The following is a 12,500-nucleotide window of genomic DNA, read 5'->3' on the forward strand; positions in this document are numbered from 1 at the left end:
CAGAGGGGCAGTGTGGGGTGAGATCAGAGGGGGTAGAAACCAGAGAAGTATGAAGTCTGAGGAGCCCTGCAGGGGCAGAGGAGAGTGGGGCAGGGTAGGAAGATCTTAGACCAGTGAGGGGAAGAGAGAAGTGAGTCCATTCAGAGAGGAAAGAAAGAGGACTTCTCAGCACAAAGACACAGGCCTTTTGGAATAGACAGACTAATAATGGACATTAATGGGTTTCCATTTTTGTTTCATTGAGCCACGATTTCACTCGATGGCCCAGGCTAGTATCAAACCCTCGGCAATGCTCCTGCCTCTGCCTCTCCAGGACTGGGATTACAGGTGTGAACCATGCCACGTTTAATTTCATAGTTCCTTCAAAATTATGGGTCCAACTACTCCTCATCTAGGCTGGGGGTACAAATTTGGATGGCCCACTCTTGCATTTCCATCCTCTGATGCAGGACAAACCGAGGCCATAAAGCCAGGCCAGCCTGCCTTGTCTTGCTAGCTTCCTGTCACAATGAGCGCAGCACCAGCTGCAGCCATCATCAGCAAAGCTGACAAGGGCCCGATGCCCCTCCTCCCTCCCCACACCCCTTCTCCTTCCCCTCACTGCAGGTTCTAGCACCATTCTGTAGACTCTGATATGACTGGCAGACAATAGTGTGACTGGCAAAAACTTCTGCTAAAAGACACCTGTTTCAAAAGAAAACTAATCTCTCAGGCTCTCCATATAGACAAAGAGATGGAGCCTTTAATACATGAAGAGATCTACAAACATGTAAGACCCTACTAGAAAAGCAGGTGTCAGATTCATATTTCTAAAGCTTGTGGTGAGGTAGTCTACATCACTCAGGAAGAAAGAGGTCAGAAATCCGTATTACCCAGGGAAGCCATCTGTCAGCTGTGCAATTGGCCAAGTTCCGAATGTTTGACGATTGATTTTGAGGCTGTGGCTGTGAGGGTCAGCAACCGATGCCAGGATTTAAATGCAGCTCCCTGCCAATTCACCCATCCTCACTCATATCCTCTCAAGTGGACATGCATGGACACATTACCGACAGGAGATTAAAATAAACCAAGTAATGGGTGATAGGAGACCGCTTAGATAAACTGTAGCTCCTGAAGGTAATGGAATACTATGCAACCATAAATAAGGATTTGGTAGCTCTCTGTGCTGACACAGAGGTGTTTCCCATGTAATATGCGTGGGGAGGGGGAACAGACAAAGTGCTGGGAAATGTGCTTTATCGCGCTGTAGGAAATGTCTTTGCGTGTTGCGGAATAGTTCTGGGCAGATACAGATGAAAGGTTGCAGTTGTCAGCTCTGAGCCGGAAAGTGTGTTGGCTGAGGGAAACTATCCTTAAGGACAACTACTCTACTGTCGTGCCGTCTACTGAGCTCAGTAGATGCCATCTGCTTCCCTGTGTCTGATCTGCCACCCCCGCCAACACACAGGTGCACACACATTCTATAAGGAAGCACGCCTTCTGAGTTATCCCTTCACTCCCCGAAGCTCAGCATCACCCTTGGCATGCAGCAGATGTTTGGGAGATTTGAATGTGTATTTACAGCCAGGCGGTGGTGGCATACACCTTTAATCCCAGCACTCAGGAAGCAGAGACAGGTGGATTTCTGAGTTCGAGGTCAGACCTGGTCTACAGAGTGAGTTCTAGGATAGTCAGGGCTACACAGAGAAACTCTGTCTCCAAAAAATAAACATAAAGAAAAATTTTAAAAGTGTATTTATAGCCACTGTGTAACAAATTGCCCTAAATTGGGCACCCTCTACATAGGCCTGATTACCTCCACCCAGTGTCTCTGCGTCACAAATCTGGAAGCAGCTTATCTCACCTCCTGGTGCTCATGTTCTGTGCAGACCCCTCTTGCAACTGAACAGACTTGACACTATGGCTCGCCCTACCGCCATCGAGCACATGCAGACAGCCCAAGGCAGAGGTAGACCTGATGAGGGACTGGGGCCTCCGGCTAACAGCCATGTGACTGAGGCATGTTGGAACCGGTAGCGGAGCTTCAGATGACAGCGAATCACTTGACAGGAGACAGAGGCCCCAGCCAGAACCACTAAACTCAGCTGCTTCCAGATTTGTGACCCAGAGACACTGGGTGGAGGTAATCAGGCCTATGTAGAGGGTGCCCAATTTGGGGCAATTTGTTACACAGTGATGTTTGGCTAACACAACAAGGAAGGAGTGCTCACTAAGGACTGAGTCTGTGAGGAGTGCCAGGGGAGTGCACATGTTCCCTTCCCCAGGGGAGCAAACCACGTGTGCACCCGTTCCCAAAGCATCCACTCCGGACTTTGGCCCAACTAGGTTTTTTTGTTTATTTTTATTTGATCTTATTTTTCAATATATGTTTTCTCTGTATAGCTCTGACTGTCCTGGCACTGACTCTGTAGACCAGGCTGGCTTCAAACTCTGAGCTCCACCTGCCTCTGCCTCCCAGGTGCTAGGATAAAAGGCATGTGCCACCACCACCAACAGGCTAGACTCACAGATTTTTAGGTCCTTGTTGTTCACTGTGTTGACAGCCTGTGCTGAGTGCCAACTAAGGATATGGGCAACATGAACACAGTATAGGACAATTTAGAACCTTCTGGAGTCATAGAATATATAGCTTAAATGAGCTTAATTTACAGAAGCTGTATATGGATTTTTAAGAACTCAACAAGTGAACAATTACTGTTGTGTGCTTGATTGTATTGAAATAATCTACTGTGTCATGGGAAAGATATGAGTTAAAGAGCATTGGCTGCTCCGCCAGAGAACTGGGGTTCAATTTCCAGCACCCACATAGCAACTCACAATCATCTGTAACTCCGGCTCCAAGACATTCAATTCCCTCTTCTGGGCTCCATGGACATCAAGTACGAACTTGGCGCACAGACATACATGCAGGCAAAACACCTATACAAGTAAAATAATAAAATAAAAACATTTTAAGCTTGGAGAAATAATTTATTATGAAATACATCTAAAATATAATAATAAGAGTCAGCAAAATGGTTCAGTGTGCAAAGCACTCGCTGTGATCCGAGTGATCCCTGGAGTTCATTAATGGCAGGAGGAGGAAAATGTCTGCTCAAAGCACTCGCTGTGATCCAGGGTGATCCCTGGAGCTCAGTAATGGCAGGAGGAGGAAAATGTCTCCTCAAAGCTGTCCCCTGATCTCCACACACTCAAAAATTAAGAAAGATGAATTGGGACTGGAGAGATGACTCAGGGGTTAAGAGCACTGAGTCCTTTTGCAGAGTACTCAGGTTTTTAGTTCCCAGCGCCCACATGGCTATTCACAACTCCCTGCAACTCCGGTCCTCACTTCTGACCCCAAGGGCATCATATGCATGTGACACACTTACACACATGAAGGCAAAAACACTCATACATCAAGATAGCAATAAGTAAATGAAGCCAGGTGTAGTGGTTCTTAACCCCAGCACTTGGGAGCAGAGGCAGGTGGACCTCTGTGAGTTTGAGGCCAGACTGGCTTATATAGCAAGTTCCAGCCAACTGGGGCCTAGAGTAAGACTCTGTCTCAAAAAAAAAAAAAAAAAAAAAAAAAGGAAGAAATGGTAAATTGGAAGGGATGCTTGGCTCAGTGGCCATGCTCTTGCCTAGCATTTAGGAGTCTCTTCAACAAATCAAGATGAATTGGGGCCTGGGGAGATGGCTCAGCAGGTGAGAGATCATGGTGCATACACATGAGGACCTGAGACTGAATCTCAAGTGCCCACATCAGAAGCTGAGCATAGCTACATATGTATCTGTGACCCTAGTGCTATGGTGGGACCTTGCTGGCCTGCAGTCTAGCTTCAGGTTCAGTGAAAGGTCCTGCCTAAAGAACACAGAACATGAGCAACACATGATGTGTACACACAACATATGTGTGCGCGTGCACACACACACACACACACACACACACACACACACACACGATAGATTGGTAGAGACACATGTAATAAAAACAGTAACATATTAATGATAGGACAGATGTAGTTAAGTGTAGCACTGTAAGATTCTTTCAATTCTGTTACCTGGTTTTATTTGTTTTGGTTTTGACTTTTGGTTTTGTCCTAGAATTCTCTTTGTAGAGCAGGCTGGCCTTGAACTCACAGAGCTCCACCTGTCTCTGCCTCTAAGTGCCCGGATTAAAGGCATATGCCGCCACACCCAGCTCTGTTACATTTTTAAACTACATAGTAAAGTATTTGGGAAACTGGAATATCGATATGCACCAATTTCTTTATTTGTTTTTATTATTTTAATTGCAAAAAAGCATTTTAATTAAAAAAAGAAAAATAAATCCAAATATAGAAAGTCACTCCCCTTTCTGGTCTCACATTCTTCCTCTTCAGTGTCCCTATTTCTTGTGGGCTGGGAGTGTAGAGCTTCCAGACTTTTCCAGAGTCACGTGCCCTTTCGGGGCCGTGCCCTCCTTGTTCTTCCTTGTCTGGGGGAGGGGAAGAGAGTGGAAGAAGGACCTCAGGTATGCGAGAGCCATCCTATCCAGCCTCTCCCATGTTCCCGTGCAAGTGTTCTGTGGGACTTTCCTGGCGTTACATCACACATATCAGCAAGGCTTACAGGCTCAGAGAAGAGAGGAACCTCACCTGGCACACACAGCACATTAGATGTGCTGATGAGGGCAAGATCATTGGCCAGCCTGGGCTTCCCAGGAAAGCCCGGCTCCAGTCTCCTACCTTCACCACCAGCCCTGAAAATAAAACAAAGAAATGAGATTGTTCTCCATCTCCCCCCATCTGACAGCCTTGCCAGAGGGTGTTCTAGCCTAATGTGTGGTGAGGGAGGACATAGCCATGCTCAGGACCCTTGCTCTAAGAAGAACCTGCAGGCGGGGCTGGTTCTACCCCTTCAGCAAGAAGCAGCCGGGGCTTCGTTATACCCTGACCAAGAGGAAGTCCACAAGTGCTTCCTCTTTTCTTGCCCTCTGGGGACACTGGGGGAAGGGGAGAGGGTGTTATGAAACTCAACCCTTCCCCAACCCCCTGGGAGGCCCTATCAGCTGGAGGTACCACACAGATGGGGGCCGAAGACACAGGGTTCCCCCAGGACATCCCATCACCTCCTATCCCACCCAGCCCTGAACACACCACTGTTCACAGGGTCTTGTTCCCACGGGGGAACAAGGACCGTGCCTGGGGAGGGAGCTTTGGAGCTACCCCTCGGCCAGGCTCCATGTCACCATCTGCCTCCTCACTGTGGCGAGGCCACTCCCTTCCCATTGCCACGCCCCTCCCATCGCTCGGCTTTCCAGGCCTGCACCCTGTACCCTATTTTTACCATCATTAGGACCGAATACCCAACAGCGGCGACTTCAGGAAGGAAGTCTCAGGGGAAAGCGCAGCAGCAGAAGGCAGCCAGTCACACTGCATCCACAGTGAGGAAGCAGAGAGAGAGAGAAATGCTGGTTCTTAGCTCCTTTTTCCCCTGTTTTATTCCATCTGGGATCCCAGCTCATAAAATGGCGAGTCCTCCCAAGTCAGTGAACATAATCCAGACAGTTCCTCACAGACATGCCCAGATACGTGTTTAAGTGGTGATGTTGAATCCCACCCATCAGGTTGACAAGATTAACCCTCTTAGGAAGTGTCTGGTCCCTTCAAGCCTTAGCTCATGTGACAGCCTTCCTAGGAACCCCCGAAAAGAACCCTTCAGGAATGCCTTCTCCTATCACCCCTCCTTGGTGCCACCCAGGGACTCCGTGTTCCCTGTCCATAGTGCCCGTGCGCCAACGTCCCCCTCAACTCCCCCAACCTGTGCCAAGTACATACACTGTTTTTTCTCTCCTCGGTCTAATTACAGGTTTCAGTGTCCGCCTTTGTAATTGAATGGTTGGCTAGAAAGCTGGAACGTTGCTTGGGTACCAAGACCATCTTGTTCCTCTGTGTGCTTTCAGACCCCAGCAGGAACAACCTCCTGTGGGGCCAGTGAGGTAGCTTAGTGGGTCAAAGTGCTGGCCGTGTAAGCGAAGCACAGTGATCTTAGTCAAACCCCAGAATCCATGTAAGAAACATTTAAAAAGCAAAGTTGGGGGCAGTGACATCATCTGTAATCCCCTGGAAGCTCAGGGCCAGCTGGCCTGGATTATGACACACAGCCTAAGAAGGTGGAGGAAAGAGAGAATTGTCTTCTGACCCCCATTTGCACACTGTGGCACACGCCATGATGGTGATGGTAGTGGTGGTGGTAGTGAAACCTGAAAAAAAAGAAAGAAAAGAAAAGAAAAGAAATGCATACCACAAGTCCCTAATATACATTATCAGAACTAGAGAGTGAAGAGTTGGGATGCCATCCTATAACATTTGCTGGTGGCTCCTACCTAACTGAGCCTCAGTTTCTTCACCTGTGACATAGGTGCATGAATACTACCTGCATAGACCTTGCAAAGCAGGAGAGGGGACAGGCCACCCACAGATTAGACATGTGGCTGTGCCACAATGCCCACTGGTGACAGGTGACAAATTCTCCTGGTGATTAAGTGGAACTGGAGGGTAGGAGCTGGGGACAGTTGGAGAAGGGAGGAGCTTTTGGGGAAGCGGGGTCAGGCGGTTCCTGGGGATTGCTGGCAATGTCTTAAGAATTGTCTTCCAGACCTAAAACTTGCCTAAGTAAAGGAGAGCAGCCGTGAGCTTCAGCCAGCACGGATGTGCACAAAATGTGGCTGCTTTGCAAACAAAAGGGGAAATGCTGGAGGCCTGAAGTAATTATTGCTGCATCCCCCACCCCACCCCAGCTGGTTTTGAATAGCAGATAATCAACAATGGTCCCAAGGAACTTAAAATATGAAATGCAAATGTCCGTGGACATAGGAAAAGGTATTCTGGAAGTAGCCAGCATCCAGCCCAGCGCTAAGTGAAGCCTGCGTTGTTCCCTGGGCCCTGCCCTTCTGGGATGAGATGTCTCTGACTCCTCCACTCCCCAGTTCCCCTCCGCCACCCCTGCTTAGAGGCACAGGTTAGAGGCACAGTAAAGTGTGTCCACTGAGGTGAGGGTTTGAGCCCTCGCTCCACCACTTTTTGACTCTGTGACCATTGACAAGGGCATGACTTCTGTGAGTCATCCAGTTATAACCACCTCATCATTAGAAATCATGAGCCGGAGGCAGAGCAGCCGAACGGAGCCCAGTAAGCACAGCCTCCGCTCAGCCCAAGGAGGTCATCAGAACAACCCCCCTGTTGCTTCATCCTCTAAGAAGTCCTGCTCGACCTCAATTCTACTTTGCTCACAGAATCTCTGGGCTGCTTGTTGTTATGGGGTCTCCCATAGTTCAGGCCAGTCTAGAACTCCCTCTGCAGCTAAGGAGGACCTTAAACTTTTCATCCTCCCGCCTCCACCTTCCAAGGGCTGAGATTATAAGTGTGTGTCGTGACACTAAGCAAGAAGTGTTTGTCTTTGTTTCTTAAAAAAAAAAAAAAAGTCTTGGGCTGGAGAGATGACTCATCGGGTAAGGGCACTGACTGCTCTTCCAAAGGTCCTGAGTTCAGATCCCAGCAACCACATGGTGGCTCACAACCACCCGTAATGAGATCTGACGCCCTTTTCTGATACATCTGAAAACAGCTACAGTGTATTATGCTGGAGGGAGCGGGGCTGGGGGGGGGCGGTGTAGCCGGCCGGAGCTCATGGCCATCTGTATAGCTACAGTGTACTCATACACATATAAATAAATAAATAAATAAATAAATAAATAAATAAATCTTAAAAAAAAACCAAGTCTTTGCTCTGGAGAGAGGGCTCAGTAGTTAAAGAGCACAGAGCACTTCCTGCTCCTCCAAAGAACCCGAGTTCAGTTCCCAGAACCTACACCAGGAAGCTCACAATTGTCTGTAACTCCAGCTCCAAGAGACCCAACATCTTCTACTGGTCTCCTCAGCCACCCATACATGTGGCCTGCATTCACACATGCACAAAAATGGAAATAGATTTTTAGGAAAATTAAAGAAATGAAGGGTCTTTATGCTATCTGAGAATAGCTAATGTATTCACTTGGCTCACAAGTGACAGGTGAAGGGGCACCCTAAGAGTCCCTTCCCAGGAGGAAGACATCCATCTGGCTGCTCAAATGTCCAAGCTGACTCCACCCAGCCTGGGCCTTAACTCTTGCCCCGGGTCAATGAGAAACAATGTAACCACTGTGCAGTCAATGAGAAACAATGTAACCGCTGTGCACTGTTGTGCTTTAATCCAGATGTCAGTATCTCTTGGGTTTGGACTTTATTAGTGCATAAGGAACTTCTCATTCTTTTTTTAAAAATGTGGCTTAGTGGGGCTGAAGAGGTGACTGGGCAGTTAAGAGCATTTGACTCTGCTCTCTGCTCTTCTAGAGGACCTCGGTTCAGTTCCCAGCATCCACGTGGAGGCTCACAACTGCCTGTAACTCCAGTTCCAGGACATCTAACACTTTTGATCTCTACAGGCTCCTGTATGCTTGTGGTGCTTATAAACTCACTCAGACGCAAACACATACAAATAATAAATAAAATTTTTAAAGATTATTTATGTTTATGAGTGCTCTATCGGCACATATACCTGAGTGCCAGAAGAGAGCATCAGATCCCATTGTAGATGACTGTGAGCCACTGTGATTGCTGGGAATTGAACTCAGGACCTCTGAACAAGCAGCCAGTGCTCTTAACCACTGAGCCATCTCTCAAGCCCCCAATAAATAAATCTTTTCTAAAAGTGGTTTTACTGAAGCATCCTTTGCACACTATAGTATCCATCTTTTTAGCTTTTACTGGACATTCATCTTTCTTTCACAGAGGTGTGCATCTGTCACCATTTCTGAGCCACTGAAACCTTCCAATCCTAAGAAAACACTTCACCCATTAGCAGTCACTAGGTCAGGGCAACCACTAATCTGCTTTCTGTTCCCATAGGATTGCCATGTTGTGAACTTTACACAAATGTGTCACACAGACATGAGCTTTGGAGACTTTATCACTCAGCACCATGTTGTCATAGTTTATCTATGCTGAAATAGTTATCACTGCCTTATACTTTTTACTACCCAGTAATAGTCCACTGTATAGATATACCACATGTTGTTTAACCATTGCTTCTGATTTAAGGCTGTTTTGAACAACATTGCTGTGAGACTTCATGTGTAGGCCCTTATCTAAACATATGTTTTCAGTTCCACTCATGAGTAGGATGGTCTGGGCCTTGTAGAATGTCCATGTTTATCCTTCTGTGGAACTGCTAGGCCCTTTACCAGAGGGTGAAGGCTGCACCATTTATATTCACCACAAGAAGTGAATGAAGATTCTAATGTCTCCATCCTACTTGTTAACCTGTCTTTCTTTTTTAACATTTAGTGAGAGAGAGAGAGAGAAAGAGAGAGAGAGAGAGAGAGTAAGAAAGAAAGAGCAAGAGAGGAAATAAGAGGACAACTTGAAAAGGAGTTGGTTCTCTCCTCCTACCCTGTGGGTTGTGGGGATTGAACTCAAGCCCTTAAGCTTGACAGCAAGCACCTTCACCCATTGAGCCCTCTCACAGGCTTCTGTCTACCTTTTGACTGTAGCATTGTTGTGGTTTCAGTCTGTATCTTTCTTTTCCTTCTTTGTTTCTTTCTTCCTTTTCAAGACAGAGTTTCTCTGTGTAGTGCTGGCTATCCTAGAACTCCCTCTGTAGACCAGGCTAGCCTCAAACTCACAAAAATTTGCCTGCCTCTGTCCCTGGAGTGCTGGGCTTAGGGTGTGAGTCACAATGCTTGCCCTTTGTTTTCTCAATTGGATTATTTACAGCACAAACTATTGATTGATTGAGTGGATGATTGATTGATTGATTGATTGATTGATTGACTGACTGACTGATTGGAGGTGGTAGGGAATGGAGACAGTGTCTCATTATGCAGCTAGACTAGCCTAAAATCTTTTATCTTCATGCATTATCTTCATGTCTCCTGAGCGCTAGGATTAGAGGTATGTGCAACCGTGCCCAGAGCCAAAAGCAATTCCATTACTGTGGTGACCTTTAATTTCCCAGGCCCTAAATTATAGACATTCAGGTTATTTCCAGATTTCTATGGTTCCCCCAATACAGCCCATGAGGCCTCTTAGGCCTCTCTTGGAGCTGTCAGGATTGTTCAGTTGCAAGCACTCTATCATAAGCTACCACCATCTTGCCCTTGCCCTTACTACCTCAGCCTGATCACTTTCTTGAAGCCCTTGCTTCACACAGCAGCCCGGTGGATCCCACCCAAAATGAGCCTCTTTAGCTCACTTCCCTGCTCAAAGTCCTACCAAGTCTCCCTCTCCATCAGTTAAAAGTTAGTATGGATAACATTCATCACAATCCAGCTGATTGCCTTTCTTACGGGACCTCTCTCATTGTTCTCTGGCCCCTGCACTCCAGCCACACTGGCCCCCTGTGCTCAGTGAACACAAAAGGCTACGATTCTTCAGGTTGCATTGGTCCTGTTACTTCATGGGACTACCCCAGGCTCTGCCTGCCTCACTTCCCCACTTCAGCAGGTTTCGTTCCCATGCTGCAGCCTCCGAGAAGCTTCCCCTGACTTCACATCTCGCAGCCTGTGGCCTCTTCCCTTCACCTCTGTGTTTTGTTATAACCCTTACCATTCCCAGCTGGGAAGACTTTGCTTGCAATCTCTTGTTCTTGGATCTTCCCCTCCAGAACGTCATTGACGGGAGCACAATTGGTTTTGCTCATCCCTGCACCCACGCCAAACAACATGGAGTGGAGGGAGTGGTAGGTACTTCACAAACTGTTCAATGAATGAGTGGTCCTGTCGATCTTGTGTGTAGCAATCCAAGGGCTTCCTGTGGATCTCACTAAACCCTCCCCTCCTTGCAGAGGCCTGCCAGGTCCTAATTGTCCAGCCATCCTGTGGCTTGACTTCACCTTGGGCCTCTAGACGTCAGACACACAAAGCACCCTCCTACCTTGAAGACGTACTCAATGTTGTACAACAAATTACTCCTAGCAAAGTAAGAGCCTACCATCTCACCCAGCCTCTGTGGCTCATGAACCAGGGCAACTGCTGTAGACTTCTGGGCCTCTGCCTGAAGCTTTAGTCAAAGTGTTGCCCAAACCACATCACTTCAAAGCTTCATGGCAGGATATGCTTGCTAAGCAAGCAGTTCAGCCAGTGCGGTTGGGGCTATTAGTGAGAGACCTCATTCCTGCACAGCTGTGTGGAATTCTGTACACAGTAGGGTGGCTGGCTTCCCCCAGAGGACAACCCAAGAGAAAGCCAGACAAAAGCCACGTGGCTTACTGAGGGACAGGAGCAACGCTAGCAGTAAATCTAACTTACTGCTCCCTAGAGAGCACTCCATGGACTCTGCTTTTTTAAAAAAGAAGAGAGAAAGAGGGGATGGGGAAGAAGGATGGAAGGAGAAGGAGCTGTGGATGTGGCTCAGAAGGTAAGTACTTCTGTGCAAGCCTGAGGACCTGACTTCAGCATCCAAGACCAACACCAAAAGGTGAGCATGTGTGTGCTTCATCCCAGCACTTGGGAGCTGGCAAAAGCGGGCGTGGGGGTGGGGGAGAGCGCTGAATAGATCCCTGAAGCTCCTAGGCCAGCAAGCCTAGTCAAATAAATGAATTTCAAGGTTCTGTGAGAAATCTTGTCTCAGAAAACAAGAGTGGACAGCAGTTAAGGAATGAACCCTACTCAATATCCATATCCACACTTATGTTCACACCTCTCGCACTAGTAAGCACATGCACATCATACTACACATACATATACAGAGGAAGGAAGGAAGAAGGAAGGAGGGAAGGAAGGAAGGAAGGAGAGAGAGAAAGAGAGAGAGAGAGACAGAGAGAGAGAGAGAGAGGAAGAAGAAGAAGAAGAAGAAGAAGAAGAAGAAGAAGAAGAAGAAGAAGAAGAAGGAGGAGGAGGAGGAGGAGGAGGAAGAGGGAAGGAGGGAAGGAGGGAAGGAGGGAGGGAGGGAGGAAGAAAGGAAGGAAGGAAGAAAATAATGAGAAAATCATGGAGACACAGGAAGGGAACAAGGCCTCTTGTTTTTGGAGTCTGTATTAAGTCTCTCTCCACCTGACAGTCAAGAATTCCAGCCTAACACACAAAACTGGATGTGAAAGCCACCTACACAGAGACCATAATACACAGGCATCTCAGAGATGCAAACATCAGCAAGCCATGTGTGAGGCCTGAGTGTGTAAGACCTCAAGTGTGGTCTTCCTCCTCAGCTGTAAGCATGCACTTTTCTAGAAAACAAGACAAGAAATTCCATTTACAGTAGAAGGTAAGTCTTACTTCCCTTCAGTGAGCCTGTGGCCAACAATTTACCTCACCAGACGGTAGTCTCACCCAAGGCTCGAAAGCCACCTTATAATTCCATCTGCTGGGGTGGAAGGGAGCAAATCTTTTGAGATGTAGCTTGAGAGATACCAACTGTTGAGACACTCAGATGCAATTCTCTTGGGCTGCCCGCATCCACACTTAAGTGTGTCATATCCTCTCCCTTGCTGATAATGGT

This window comes from Mastomys coucha, unplaced genomic scaffold, assembly GCF_008632895.1.
Source record: "Mastomys coucha isolate ucsf_1 unplaced genomic scaffold, UCSF_Mcou_1 pScaffold15, whole genome shotgun sequence".
Taxonomy (NCBI): Eukaryota; Metazoa; Chordata; class Mammalia; order Rodentia; family Muridae; genus Mastomys; species Mastomys coucha.